This window comes from Saimiri boliviensis, chromosome 1 (assembly GCF_048565385.1).
Source record: "Saimiri boliviensis isolate mSaiBol1 chromosome 1, mSaiBol1.pri, whole genome shotgun sequence".
NCBI lineage: Eukaryota > Metazoa > Chordata > Mammalia > Primates > Cebidae > Saimiri > Saimiri boliviensis.
This window is the reverse complement of record NC_133449.1, coordinates 158,258,097-158,273,193: the sequence shown is the minus strand read 5'-3', so window position 1 is coordinate 158,273,193 and position 15,097 is coordinate 158,258,097. Positions and strand designations below refer to the sequence as shown.

Below are 15,097 nucleotides of genomic sequence, written 5' to 3'. Positions count from 1 at the left end.
CTCTGTATACATGTGGGAGTATTTCTTTAAAGTAGATAACAAAAAGTAGAATTTCTGCATCACAGGGTGTGTGGATTTTAAATTTTACTAGATGCTAGCAAATTACCCTCAGAAAGGCTATGCTAATTTATATTTTATACTAGCAGTATATGAGAGTAATTATTTATATCAATGTGCGAAATGGAATAAAATTGCAAAAGAAAAGAAAAAAAAGAAAGAAAAATGAGAGAGTAATTATTTCTAACATGCTTGCCAACATTTGGTATTAGCAAAGTATCATTTTTCACAATATTATGATTGAACAATTATTTAACCTCTGTTTTAGTTTCCCTATCGGTTGAAATGAGCTGTTTGAAGATTAGATGAGCTCTTTTTTTTTTTTTTTTTTTTTTTGGGACAGAGTCTCACTTACTCTGTCACCCAGGCTGGAAGGCAGTGGCACAATCTCAGCTCACTGCAACCTTGGTCTCCTGGGTTCAAGCAATTCTCCTGCCTCAGCCTCCCAAGTAGCTGGGATTTCAGGCATGTATCACCATGCCTGGTTATTTTTTGTATTTTTAGTAGAGACGGGGTTTCACCACATTGGCTGGGCTGTCTCAAGTGAGAACTCCTGGCCTCAAGTGATCCGCCCAACTTGGCCTCCCAAAGTACTGGGGTTACAGGCATGAGACACTGGGCCCTGTCTTAGATGAGGTCTTATGTATATTTTATTCTTCTTTCTTTTTCCCTTATTGGGCTTTCAGTTTCAAGTGCTATAAACCTGAGTCTGATTCTGAGCCCTGGCACTTTCCAGCTATTAGCCAGTCAGTTAGCCTTTCTGAGCCATAGTTTCTACATCTGTAAGAGTTAATACTTCATAGGGTTTTTCTAAGGATGACTTGAAAAACTGCAATTACCACTTCAAAAACTACAATTGCCACTGTGCTTGTCACACAATAGGTGCTTGATATATATGCTATGTTATTTATCCTTCTTCTAAGCCACAGGAAGTGAGGACTTACATATAGCATGTGTACCAGTGTGCAGCAAAGAACTTTTTGCAGAGAGCTTTGGCTGCAGATTATCAGGATTTGCCATGGACTCCAGAACTCTCAAATCACTTGGAAATTTGTCTATGCAGCATTATCTGGTGTCATGCCTGAGACCATGGAGTTTTTTGAAAAGCCCCAGTTTTTCAGGGGTTTTTGAGAAGACTATGCCATTTTCTGTATTCATAACTATATCTTCCTTCCCTAGACAGTATTGACAGTGAGTAAAAGAACATGGACCTGAAGTCAGAGTCCTAGCTTCTAGCCTTAGCTATGTGACCAAAGGCAAGTTGTTTACCTCTTTGAGTCTGTTTTTGTACTTTAGAAATAGCAAATAGGGATGTTGTGAATATTAAAAAAGATTGTTCTTGGAAAGAATATTAGCCAGGTGCCTGACTCATGGTCAGTGCCCCACAGAGTCTGAGGAGGTTATGTATTTGCCAAAGGAGTGAGGAATCCAATCGGTATATCTTTCTAAGCCAGTAAAGGGATTCTTTGGATCTTTGCATGATTTTTTTTTTTTTTTTTTTTTTTTGAGACGGAGTTTCGCTCTTGTTACCCAGGCTGGAGTGTAACGGCGCGATCTCGGCTCACCGCAACCTCCGCCTCCTGGGTTCAGGCAATTCTCCTGCCTCAGCCTCCTGAGTAGCTGGGATTACAGGCATGTGCCACCATGCCCAGCTAATTTTTTGTATTTTTAGTACAGATGGGGTTTCACCATGTTGACCAGGATGGTCTCGATCTCTCGACCTCGTGATCCACCTGCCTCGGCCTCCCAAAGTGCTGGGATTATAGGCTTGAGCCACCATGCCCGGCCATTTTTTTTTTTTTTTTTTTTTTTTTTGAGACAGAGTCTTGCTCTGTTGCCCATGCTGGAATGCAGTGGCATGATCTCAGCTCACTGCAACCTCTGCCTCCTGGGTTGCAGTGATTCTCCTGCCTCAGCCTCCTGAGTAGCTGTGACTACAGGCGCCTATTTTTTGTATTTGTACTAGAAGTAGGGTTTTACCATGTTGGCCAGGCTAGTCTTGAACTCCTGGCTTCAGGTGATCCATTCGCCTTGGCTTCCCAAAGTGCTGGGATTACAGGCATGAACCACTGTACCCAGCCTGAATCTTTATATGATCTTTGCATGGTAAGGAGCAAAAGAAAAAGAGGTTAGTACTTTTCAGGGGAGGTGAATTAAAACTTGGATGCCTCATTTTTAAAACCTCTTGTAAGGCTGGGTGAAGTGGCTCATACCTGTAGTCCCAGCACTTTGGGAGGTTGAGGTGGGAGGATGGCTTGATCCCTGGGTTCCGGACCAGTCTGGGCAATACAGTGATACCTTATCTCTACAAAATTTTAAAAAATTAGCCAGGCTTGGTGATACATACCTGTGGTCCCAGCTACTTGAGAAGCTGAGGTAGGAGGATCACTTGAGCCCAGAAGGTTAAGACTGAGGTAAGCTGTGACCTTGCCTGAGACCCTGTCTCAAAAACAAGAAAACCCCCCACAAAACACCCCTCTCATATACCCACCTGCAAGGGCTAATATATTACATCACTTTTGTTTTAAAGATCAAAATTTCTTTATTATAGTTCCTCATATCACGATTAAAATTTACTTAACACTAATTAAAATAATACAGGCATGTTTAAAAAAATCACACAGCCAGGCATGGTGGTTCACACCTGTAATTCCAACACTTTGAGGCTGAGGCAGGAGCACTGCTTGAGGAGTTTGACATCAACCTGGGAAAAAAGTGAGACAAAAAAGATTAGCTATGTATGATGATGGATGCATGCCTATAGCTACTGCGGAGGCTGAGGCTAGAGAAATGCTTGAGCCCAACAGTTCTGGATTGCAGTGAACTATGATTGTGCCACTGAACTCCTACTGGTTGACAGAGAAAAAGACTCTATATCAAAAAAAAAAAAAAAAAAAAAAAAAAAAAAGAAAAGAAAAAAAGAAAAAATCACAGAGTACTATAGAGTATAGAATGAAAACTAATACTTTCTGCTGCCCTAGTCAAAGTTTGTCCCCATTAATGGCTATAAATATTCACTAACATTTTCTGGTGACTCCTTCCAGACATAACCTTGCACGTATAACAGCAAAAACATATGAGAACAAATGTGTAGTGTAGATTACTAAAGCAATACATATGTCTTAACAGACATAATCATCCCCTGCTATCCCTCATCATTATACAAATCCAGGCATACTTTTCTCATTCTTCTGCACTTCGCTTCCTTCATTTACTGATTATCTCCTGGAGACTGCTCGATAACTACACAAGTAGATCTACCTCATCTTCTGTATGACAGTCTACTGTAAGAATACTGTCTTGTAGTACTATATCTAACCAGCATCATACAGTCAGATATTTCGGTTGTTTTCTGCCTTTCTACTACAAACAATGCTGCAATGACTATTAGTAATATAGTATTAGTAATTAGTAATATAGTATTAGTAATATGCTTTGCCGCGTTTTTTCTTTTTTTTTTTTGAGACAGAGTTTCGCTCTTGTTACCCAGGCTGGAGTGCAATGGCGCGATCTCGGCTCACCGCAACCTCCGCCTCCTGGGTTCAGGCAATTCTCCTGCCTCAGCCTCCTGAGTAGCTGGGATTACAGGCACGCGCCACCATGCCCAGCTAGTTTTTTGTATTTTTAGTAGAGACGGGGTTTCACCACGTTGACCAGGATGGTCTCGATCTCTCGACCTCGTGATCCACCCGCCCCGGCCTCCCAAAGTGCTGGGATTATAGGCTTGAGCCACCGCGCCCGGCCTGCGTTTTTTCTTTTTAAAGAAGAATTTTCTATTTTTTGAGAGTCCCACTTTGGTGCCCAAGCTGGAGTACAGATCTCCGACTCGCTGCAACCTCTGCCTTCTGAGCTCATATGATCTTCCCACCTCAGCCTCTCAAAGTGCTATTACAGGCGTGTAACAACATGCCTGGCTAATTTTTGAAAATTCTTTTTTTTGTAGATGGGGTTTCGCATGTTGCTCAGGCTGATCGCTCAAACTCCTGACCTCAAGTGATCCATCCACCCACCTCCGCCTCCCAAAATGCTGGGATTACAGGCGTGAGCCACTGCACGCGGCCTGCTGCTTAATATTCTATATTACGTGTATATCTCTATCAAACAGCTTGCCAATTGATGGACATTAAGTGTTCTGTTTTTACGTAGTTTTTTTTTTTTTTTTTTTTTTTTTTGAGACGGAGTTTCGCTCGTTACCCAGGCTGGAGTGCAATGGCGCGATCTCGGCTCACCGCAACCTCCGCCTCCTGGGTTCAAGTAATTCTCCTGCCTCAGCCTTCTGAGTAGCTGGGATTACAGGCACGTGCCACCATGCCCAGCTAATTTTTTTGTATCTTTAATAGAGACGGGGTTTCACCATGTTGACCAGGATGGTCTTGATCTCTTGACCTCGTGATCCACCCGCCTCAGCCTCCCAAAGTGCTGGGATTACAGGCTTGAGCCACCGCGTCCGGCTGTTTTTACGTATTTTAACAACACGGACAAAGCTGCAGTGAAAATCTTGACACGTCTTTGTAAACAAATGTGGCTATCAACCAAGAAGTGACATTATTGTTTTGGGGGATAGACATAATTTTACTAGATATTTAAATTGCTGCCGGGTGCAGTGGCTCACACCTGTTAATCCTAACACTTTGGGAGGTTGAGGCAGGCAGATTACCTGAGGTCAGGAGTTCGAGATCAGCCTGACCAACATGGTGAAACCTGGTCTCTACTAAAAATACAAAAATTAGCCAGGCATGGTGGCATGCATCTGTAATCCCAGCTACTTGGGAGGCTGAGGCAGGAGAATCACTTGAACCTGGGAAGCGGACGTTGCAGTGAACCGAGATGGCACCACTGCACACCAGTCTGGGTGACAGAGCGAGACTCCCAGCTCAAAAAAAAAAAAAAAAAAAAAAAAACTGCTCGGCAAAAAGCTCATCACTTAAAACTCCCTCTGAAAGTGAAGAGTAGCCATGTCCTTCGTCGCGAGTCTCCTGGGTTAAATTACTAATCTGTAAATTTTAAATTTTGCCAATCCTATTAGTTTTTCCATCTGGAGAGTCATGCTGTGAAATGCCAATCTCTTAGTCTACCTTTTAAAAAACCTTGCAGGGCTTCTTCACGGTCCTCAGAGTAAAGGCCAGATTCCTCTGCAGGGCTAACAGTATCTTGGAGATTCCCTACTCCAGGAAACTTCCAATGGTTTTGTCTTCCTGGGGCCTGTTCCCTGGTTTTGGGAGCGCCCGGGCAACCGCGAGCCGGGAAGCTCATTTCAGACTCAGGCCTGGGGCTCCACCGACGGAGCCCGGCTGCTGCGGGACTGGTACCCTGAGGGACCAGAAGGCATTTTCACTTCGCCTCGGGGGCCTCCCGAGTTTCAGGCTGGGGCTAGTCCCGCGCAAAGAGGCGAGGGTGCCCGGCTCCCCCGAGGCTGCGGCCGGCGCCCGTGCTCCTTCGGCTCGGGTCCCCCCCCCACTCCCCGCCCGCCGGGGCTCCACGTGCTTCGTTTCCAAAATTCTCCGCAAAACTCCGCTGGAGACCCTCCCGCCTGGTCACATGCCTGGAACGAGAACACACCGGGAGGTGCCTGTGCCCGACCGGCTGAGACCCAACGCTGTTTCCATAGAATGTGCCCACCGCGTCCCAGCGGGCCTGGCCAGCCTGGAGACTCAGCCCCGCCGATGCCCGAGACGCCGGACAGGGCGGACGGGTTGCCCTTCAAAGGCGTAGCGACGACAAGAAACCCCCGCCCGCGGCGATCTGAGGCTGTCACTATCGGCACGGCTCGGGACCTGGCGCGAGGGCCCAAACCCCACCGGAGAACGCGGGGTCTGCCGTGCCGTAGCGCCCGCCCTGAAGCGCCCGGCGGAACGGCGCGGGAGCGACTTTCCTCCCTCTGCCCCGCAGCAGTGCTGAGTAATGGTGAGAGCCAGCAAGGCTCTCGGCCGCCGCACGGAAGAAAAAAGTTGTCGTGAAAAAGAAGAAAGCAACCCGGGACACTCTGCCGTTTGGCTCCCCTGGTACCAAAGTGTGCTGAAAAGGCGGGGTAGACCCGACAAGTGAGGGAAAGAAAGAACGGAGCGCAGAAGCAGCAGCCTACACAGCCTCACAACCGCCCAGAGGGCACGGCGGCCCTAAGGCTCGGTCTCTTCCGAGCCGCGCAACCTCCCTGTCAATCAGCTCCTTCCGGCGTTGCGATTGGCCACAGGCTTTCTTGGCCTCTCGGGCGCCCGCCTACTAGTTGCTTGGGGTTTACTCCCCCAAAGTACACGGGCCCCACCTTGTGGAGCAACCGCTCCTGCATGGAAAACGGATCTCCGCCCAGGGGAAGACGTGTTAACGAATAAGAGCAGTCTCGCCCATTTATTGGCTACTTTGGGTATCAGTCAAAGGCTGCTCACCCGCCTTTCCACTGTACTTTTCGGTTATTGGTCTCTCTTAGCGCCAATCTGTTACTAGGGAAACGGGATCCTCACAGTCTCATAGGCGTGAGTCAAAGCCAATCAAGAGCCACGCCTTCATCCTGAGTCAGTGCCCAATTGTTGTTCGAAGAGCGCGGAGGACGCGATCGGGATTGGTCATCCCCTCGCCCAACCTGGCCGCAACAAGTTAGGGTGAGCGGCGGTTATATACACCGGCGGCGGAGCACGCGTGTGTGCGGACGCAGTTGCGTGAGCGCTATCTGCCATCCTCAGTGCTGTGGAGCAGAGCTAGTTCCTCTCCAGCTAAGCCGCGCAGGTACGCCAGTGTGTGGGCGGGGCAGGGAAGCCGGAGGACGCAGCCAAGCGGCAGCAGTTGTGAGAGGGAGAAGTCTGAGCGGTGTTCGCGGCGGCCGCGCCAGGCGCGTCCCCCACCCCCACCCCCACCCCAATGGCTGCAGGCGCGCGCGGCGAACGGACGGGCGCGCGGCGGCTCCCCCTCCCCTCCCGGCTAGGGCGCGTGGCCGTGTCCGCCGCGTGCGCGTGCTGCGTCCAACGGCCACGCGGGGCGGGAGTGAGCCGCGGCCGCCGCCCGGGCCCCAGGGCGGTCTCGGGGGCCGGGGGCCCCGCGCCCAGCGTTTCCCGCCCGCCACCCCGTCCGCCACGCGCCCGCGGAGTCTTTTTCCTCCCCTGGCGGAGGGGTCCAGTCGGTCCGGAGCAGAAGGAGGCTTTCGTTTAGGGGTGGGAGCGGCGCTAAAGTCTGATGGGAGTCTGGCGGCCCCCGCGGCAGAAGTGCCCTTGGTTTTGCAGGGAGGAAAGAGGGAGCCGCGAGTGCACGGAGTGGTAGTAGCAACGCATGTTTTTTCCACGCCCTCGCTATGTGCCAGGCACTGTGCGGAGGCACTTTTCTGCCTTTCATTTGATGCTCGCAGGGAGCCGGCGAGGTAGGTACGGCCGTCCTTCCCCAGCGGCGCGAGGCACGGGGCTGGAGCGCGGATCGCAGGCTCGCGAGGGAAGGGCGGGGATGCCGGGCCCTCTGACTCACAGGCCCCCCACCCCCCTTCTAAGCCTGTTTGATTCTTTGTCCCCAGAGCCCTTGTCTCTGGGGACAGCATCAGCTCAAAAGGCCACCTGCCGAGAAGGCTGCAGCGGCATTTGTACTTGGCGAGTTCGGGGCTTCCCAGGGAGACCAGAGTTGGAAGTGGGAATGTGACAAAGGAGGAGGGTTTGGGCTTTCTTTCTACGTGTATTCGTGCAGGCCGTGGGTGGATGTGCCGCCCCAGTAGCTTCTGGAAAAAAGCAGGGAAAAAGGCTTAAGTGCAAATGAGCGTGGACTGTGTTCCTCATCGGATTTGAAACTCAGATTGGTGATGGGAAATTCCCGCCAGCCCGGAGTTAGGCTCCGGTTTTAGACGTTGAATCTTTTTTTTTTTTCTCGGCCTTTTTTTTTTTTTAATTTGGAGGAGGCTTTTGGAGAAAGACCTTGAGAAGGTTATAGTTGAAGGAATTGAGGTACAAAGCGACGAGTTTCAGATCTCACCAGCATCCGTGGGTTAAAATACGGAACTGGAATGAAAAGGCTAGTGCCCAGTATTCTTTTGATCTATGGGGCGCGTGTCAAGCTTGATGAATTACTGGTGTTGGAGATGTGTTGGAAAAAACACGTGTGTCGACATCTTCTGTGGGTGAAAGTTTGTCTGCACTCCGTTTATTTCTTCAGGGACTTGAGTTTATATTTTTCTAGTAGAGTTAACATATTTTAGATTATTTGAAAGCCAGTATACTCCTTGGCTTAGTGAAATAAATGTTTCTATGTTATAGAAACACTTACATAAACATAAACATTTCTGTTAACATGTTCTGGAAACCCTTTCTATAAACATGTTTCTCTAACAGCATTAAAATATAACAATGTTCCAAGTAGCGTTTACTCGCTTGCCTGGTGTGGCAATTCCAGTTACCTGCCCTTACATACTGGTTAACTATTGAATTAACATTTTAACTTAGACTTAAAGATGAACAATTTAGGCTGCCAAATGGAAAAGCAGTAGAATGACCTACATTTAAATTGTTTAAGCTTGAGTCCAGCTAATTTTATTACTGCTTGAGGTAAGATAGAATGAAATTATCTTACGTGTTATTGAGGGAAGATTTTGTTAGTTTCTACTTAAAATATTTAAAAAAAAAATAACTTCTTGGCCTCAGGCAAATGGTTATCACTTGGTCAGCAATATGAAAATTACGTTGATTATTTCAGATTGGTGCTCCAACTGCTCACTTGTGCATTCCTTTATCAGAAACAAGTGAACGGAAGCAAATTGTGGTAACGTAAGGCTTGGGCTGCCCCACATCCCTACCAAGTCATACGTTAGTTTTGTTGGAGCTGCTGCTTACCAGTGGAAAGGTCTAAGCTTTTGTACCTCTTACAGGTAGAAAAGTAGGCAATTCTTTGTTCTTTAACTCAGTTTGCTGTTCTCAGCTGACAGTCCACCAGGGGAACATTAGGAGATTTTGGTGATGTTCCTTTGTGACCTACTTAGAGCAGTTTTTTTTTTTTTTTTTTTTTGTAACCTATGTTACGGTTTTTCTTCCCCACCTCCCCCACTCGTTCTAGTATTTGCGTAGAAAGTAAACGACAAAAGGCAGTTTTAAGTTTTTGTAAAAGTGTGTGAATTGCATATGGTCCTTAGGACTGATGGGGCTAGTGTTAAAAGAGAAAATTTAACATAAAACAAACATTTGTGACTATAGCCAATTTTTTCTTTTTTTCTTTTACTTTTGTCAGTCTAATAAAACCTCCCACTTGGTCTTTTAACATTTGCAAATTGATTGGTTATTTTTTTTAAGGTTTCAGAATTCAAATAAGCATTGTATGTTTGTTTAATTATATTGCGCTTTGGCTGCCTTGGACAAAACTATTCCTGACTTTACAGAGAAGAATGGATAATTGTGGGAGTAGGTAGGTCAAAAAAAAAAAAAAAAAAAAAGCCACACCCGTCCCCCAGTAGTTTGTCAACAGCAGGTGGGAAAAACCTGTGGTGGTGCAGTACTGCCCTTCCAAGCCCTGGAGTTAAATTTAGATTCAGCAACTGTTAGCTCACGTGTAGTTGGTGATCACAATGTGGTGACAAACTAGGTTTATAATTTTATATCTCAGAAATCAGCTGTTTACTTTTTTTTTAAGGTATTCTTGGACATCCTATCTGGATTCAGTTGGGAAGGCTAAATTGCAAGGCAGATGATAGGGTTAAGAGTAGGAATGAAGCCGGGCGCGGTGGCTCAAGCCTGTAATCCCAGCACTTTGGGAGGCCGAGGCGGGTGGATCACGAGGTCGAGAGATCGAGACCATCCTGGTCAACATGGTGAAACCCCGTCTCTACTAAAAATACAAAAAACTAGCTGGGCGAGGTGGCGCGTGCCTGTAATCCCAGCTACTTAGGAGGCTGAGGCAGGAGAATTGCCTGAGCCCAGGAGGCGGAGGTTGCGGTGAGCATCGCGCCATTGCACTCCAGCCTGGGTAACAAGAGCGAGACTCCGTCTCAAAAAAAAAAAAAAAAAAAAAAAAGAGTAGGAATGATTCACACATGAATAGTGTCTTAATCTGTCTTACAAGGCGGAAAGCAATTTCAAAAAAAAAAAAATACTCTCACAGCCTGTAGCTTAGTAAATAAGGTCTTGAGGTGACTTTGTGACAGAGTCCCTCTTCTGTCAGATGGCAGTCTTATCATGTAATACTGCTTAGTTTTTGGTATGCGTGTTGTGTCTTAGGTACTTAATAAAGAGTAAAAAAATTAAAGATGATTCAGATATGTGGCTTCCTGGATGGTACACGCAAGTCCTTTCTTTGTAGGGATGTAATCTTTGGTGGCTATTAACTTAATTGGTTTTATAAAGCATCACCATGTATTTGTGTAACCCTTTGCATATTTTGAAAGTGCTTTCGCACATCTTTGGTATTACCATTTTTTTTTTTTTTTAAACTAAGAAGTGAATTTGGGGCCCTGAAACTGAATTGTCCAAACTATTTTGAAAAGCATGTACCTAGTAGCGTACTATAGCCTGCTGTTTACTTAGTTAAAAAATCTTAGATTTTTAATCTGGAAGGTAAGAATGTGACACTTAATCTGCCCTTGCAGCCTTCTTCCATATGCTGTTTATGCAAAGCTGTTGGCTGTGCTTTAAGTACACCCTTGTTCCTAGACTCTGAGGTGGTCCAGAGTTTCCTGGAGTGTATCCACCTGTCTTGATCATTTATTTAAGAATTTTGCAGATGAGCATCAGTATTAACTAACATATCTTTTCACTTGATGAGAAAGATTGATTTTTCTTTAATTATGAACCTCAGTAGGTTTTAACTTTGAAGTGGGGAAGGGATACACTAAGGTAAAAGATAAAAGTTAAGTATTCTGATTCCTGAAGTTTTTTTCTTTCAGAAAAACTTAGTATTTTTGAGATAAAATTTGTGGAAGAGTTGCAATAGAGAGGTCTTATATATTTATTATCCAGTGTTAACATATTACATAAGGTACATTGAACAGAACTGATAAATTAACATCGATAAAATACTGTAAACTCAATGATAGACTTTATTTGGATTTCCTTAGTTTTTCTACTGAAGGCCTTTTTCTGTTCCAGGATCCGTCCAGGATGCCACATTGTATGTAGTCTCCTTAGTCTCCTGATTTGTGTCACTTTCTGTCTTTCCTTTTGTCTTTCATGACCATAACACTTGATCTCATTTGGATTTGATGTTAGGATTAGACTGAAATTACGGATTTTAGGAGAAGAATACCACAGAAATTGCCCTTATCAAGTCATATTGGGGATCCATAATATATAACTGGTTGAATTTAACCTCATGATTTTGTTAAGGTGTTATCTGTCAGGTTAGTATTTTTTCCCCTTTCCTTACTATTTCTTAGATGCTAGTCACTAAGTCCAGCTCACACTCAAGGAGAGCAGGGAATTAGGCTCTACTTCTCTAGGAGGAGGAGAATGTGAATTTGTGGACATACATTAAAGCTACTGTTAATATTTTGGCATGCAAATAAAGTTCCCCTTAATTTTAGCATTTTAATGGATCTTGTCTGTAGGTGTTACTGCAGACAGTTATTAGTGTTCTGATGGTGATTTTTTAAAAAAATTGCCTCATTCTTTCTACAGTATTATAAATTCTCTGTAAGGAAGATTTGTGTATTCTTCAGTTGTTTCTTTTCAGTCATTTATATCACTGTAGACCATGGATATTAATTTTGTTCTTTGGGTTGTAATCCACCATTATCCTTGCTGATATTTACTTATTTTTTAATATTTATTTTATATTTTTATAAAATATTGTTCAGGCTGATCTTGAACTCCTGGGCTCAAGCAATCCTGCCTCGGCCCCCACAAAGTGCTGGGATTACAGGTGTCAGCCACTGTGCCTGCCCACAGATTATTTTGTGCATATTGTTCCAGCTTTTTTTTTGGCTCCTTTGTCCTTTTGACACTTCCCTATCTTTTCTGTTTTTTAAAAGCATTTTCTTTCTTTCGTTAATTCCCAGGTGTTTCAGACTGGTATCTTGTATTTTGCCTGTCTCAGGTCCAGAATCAACCATTTCTCCAAGGAGCTGTCAGGAAGAATGTTGAAGGGAGGTAGCAGGTGGTAAATGTGGAGTTTGGAAAATAGATTGACGGTAGGCCCAGTAATGGTGACACTGCCCTTGCTCTAAGTACAGACATTGGCTTCTGTATTCAAGTTACTCTGGTTCTGGGAAAAGATTTTGTTTCTAAATTCCTGTGATTTAGAGTACCGAATATCAAATGTTTGAATACAAAGCATAACCCTGAAACAAAATTTACAAAAATTTGGTATATGCTTAAGTCGTTCCAGACTGTTTTATTGATGGAGTAATTTTTAAAAATAGCTTTGAGGTATAATTGACAATAAACTGCATGTTTTAAAAATGTACTGCTTGATAATTTCAGACACCACCTGTATTCCCGGCTTCTCAAAACACTGAGGCGGCAGAGACGATTACTTGAGCCCGGGAGTTTGAGGCTGCAGTGACCTATGATCATGCCACTGCACTCTAGCCTGGGCGACACAGCAGACTCTTAGGAAAAAAAGTATGCCCATGAAACTTTCACCACAGTCAAGACTGTGAACCTGTCCATTACCACCAAAAGTTTTCTCATATCCCTTTTCCCTTTCTTGCTTGTTCCTCCCACCCTTCTCCCTGCAGAAAATCCTTCATCTTTCTATAACTGTAGATTACTTTGCATTTTCTAGAATTTTTGTGTAAATAAGTTATGTCCTTTTTTTGTTGCTCAGTGCTAGTCTTGTGTAGGCGTATCACAGTTTATTGATTTACCTGTTGGTGGACATTGAAACATACAAAACCTGTGTGTTTTCAGCCTTTTGACTATTAAAAATAAAGCTTCTGAACTTTGTGTACCAATCTTTGTATGGATATATGTGCCTTTATTTCTCTTGGGTAAATGCTTACTAGGGGAATGTTTAGTTCATGTGATACATGTATGCCTAATTTAGAAAGAAACTCCCTGTTTTCCAAAGTGGTTGTACCATTTTACATTCCCACCAGCAATGTTTGGAGGTTTCCATTTCTACCAGCAGCTGGTTAACAGTGTGTATGGTCAGTCTTTTTAATTTTAGTCGTTGTGACAAGTGTTCAGTGGTACCTCACAGGTTTTACTTTGCATTTCTGTAATTACTAATGTTCAGCATTTTTCATTTGGCATTCACGTAATTTATTTGGTGAAGTTATCTTTAAATCTTTTTGCTCGTGTGTTATGGGATTGGTTACTTAATTTATCTTTTTTTTTTTTTTTTGAGACAGAGTTACGCTCTTGTGTCCCAGGCTGGAGTGTTATGGCAGGATCTCAGCTCACTGCACCCTCAGCTTCCTGAGTTCAAGCTATTTTCCTGTGTCACCCTCCGGAGTAGCTGGGATTACGCCTGGCTAATTTTTGTATTTTTAGTAGAGATGGGGTTTCACCATGTTGGCTAGGTCTGGAATTACTGACCTCAGGTGATCTGCCTGCCTTGGCCTCCAAAGTGCTGGGGTTACAGGTGTGGGCCACCGCACCCGGGTGGTTACTTAATTCTGAGAGTACTTTATATATTCTGGATAGAAGTTTTTAAAAATCAGAGATATGGGTTGGGCGTGGTGGCTCACATCTGTAATCCTAGCACTTTGGGAAGCTGAGGCAGGAGGATCACTTGAGGTCAAGAGTTCGAGACGAGCCTGGGCAACATGGTGAAACCCATCTCTACTAAAAAATCCATCTTTAGCTGGTCATGGTGGTGTGTGCCTGTAATCCCAGCATCTTAAGAGGCTGAGGCATGAGAATTGCTTGAGCCTGGGAGGTGGAGGTTGCAGTGAGTGCCACTGCACTCCTGGCTGGGTGACAGAGCAAGACACTGTCTTAAAAAAGAAAAATCAGATACATGCTTTGCAAATATTTACTCCTAGTCTTTGGCTTGTCTTTTCATTCTTTTGATGGTATCTTGCAGAGCAGATGGTTTTAATTTTGATTCAGTCTATGTGATCAATTTGCTTTCCTCATTTGCTTTTGGTGTGTCTAAAATCTTTCCTTAGTGTTGTGCAGATTTTCCCTGGAAATTTTACACTTTGATTACACTGAATCATTTTGAGTTAAATTTTGTATGTGGTGTGAGGCATGAATTGAGGTTCTGGTTTTTGTTTTTTTGCTTATGATAATCTAATTGTTTCAGTACCAGTTGTTGAAAGGAGTATACTTTTTCCACTGAGTTGTCTTTGCACTTTTGCTGGACATATGTTGTCTCTGGATGTATTACTGAACTCCATTCTGTTTCATGGATCCATTTGTCCCTTTATGTCCAGCCTGTGTAGCTATGTACAGTATCTGGTATTTGTACTAAAAACACTTTCATATATATGTAAGGCTATCATACAGTACATATTTGGCAACTGATTTTTCTTTTTAATGTTTTTGAGGTCTGTGCTCACTTTCTGGCAGACATAAATAGGGTGACATGTGTCTTGGTTTGCCAGGGACAGTCCAGATTCACTTCAGTTAACCTGACACAATTAATAGTAGTTGTTTTCAATCTTAAAAGTGCTCTCATATGGTTGTCTTAGATACAGAGGTTTCCCTAATGTGAATAAACCACAACTTAATAACCATTCCTTATTCGATGGACATGTAGGTTGTTACCGATGTTGTATTTTAGAAATAAGTTGGCAGTTACTTGTTTTTGTTTTGTTTAATTGGTTTTTTTTTTGTGTGTGTATGTACCTAGAAGAGAACTGCTTGATTTTCATCAGAGTGTTTTTGATTTTACTAGGTAACTGCAAAATTGTTTTCCATTTTTAAAGTTCATTTGTCATGTTTTACTCATCTTTAAAGATGAGTAAAGATTTTGAAAACTCTTACTTAAACTTTGTCTTAATTTTGGGTGGTTCATTTAAAACTGGTAAATTCAAGGTCGTGTTTAATAATATGATCTTTCTAGATCTTAATGATATCAGCATGTATCATCCTTAAGAATATTACTTATATTGCAACATCCGTAGGTGTTATGTTGTTATATTAGTAACAGCCAAAGTCTATAGTTCTAGAAATTCTCAAAACCTCTTTAGAAAAGGACTTAG

At 43.9% G+C, this 15,097-nt stretch overlaps 1 protein-coding gene across 3 annotated transcripts in view; it reads left to right on the top strand.

Moving 5' to 3' along the window:
- Positions 1-6,670: 6,670 nt before the first annotated feature.
- Positions 6,671-15,097, top strand: part of G3BP1 (G3BP stress granule assembly factor 1) — a 32,727-nt gene continuing 24,300 nt past the window's right edge. Inside the window, exon 1 of one of the 3 annotated variants that reach the window (XM_039469493.2) lies at positions 6,671-6,777. The gene's annotated coding sequence lies outside the window, so the exon portion shown is untranslated. Of the gene's footprint in view, positions 6,778-7,133; positions 7,403-15,097 lie in introns of those variants that run through there. The other 2 variants (XM_039469491.2, XM_074378914.1) reach the window with 2 other exon arrangements.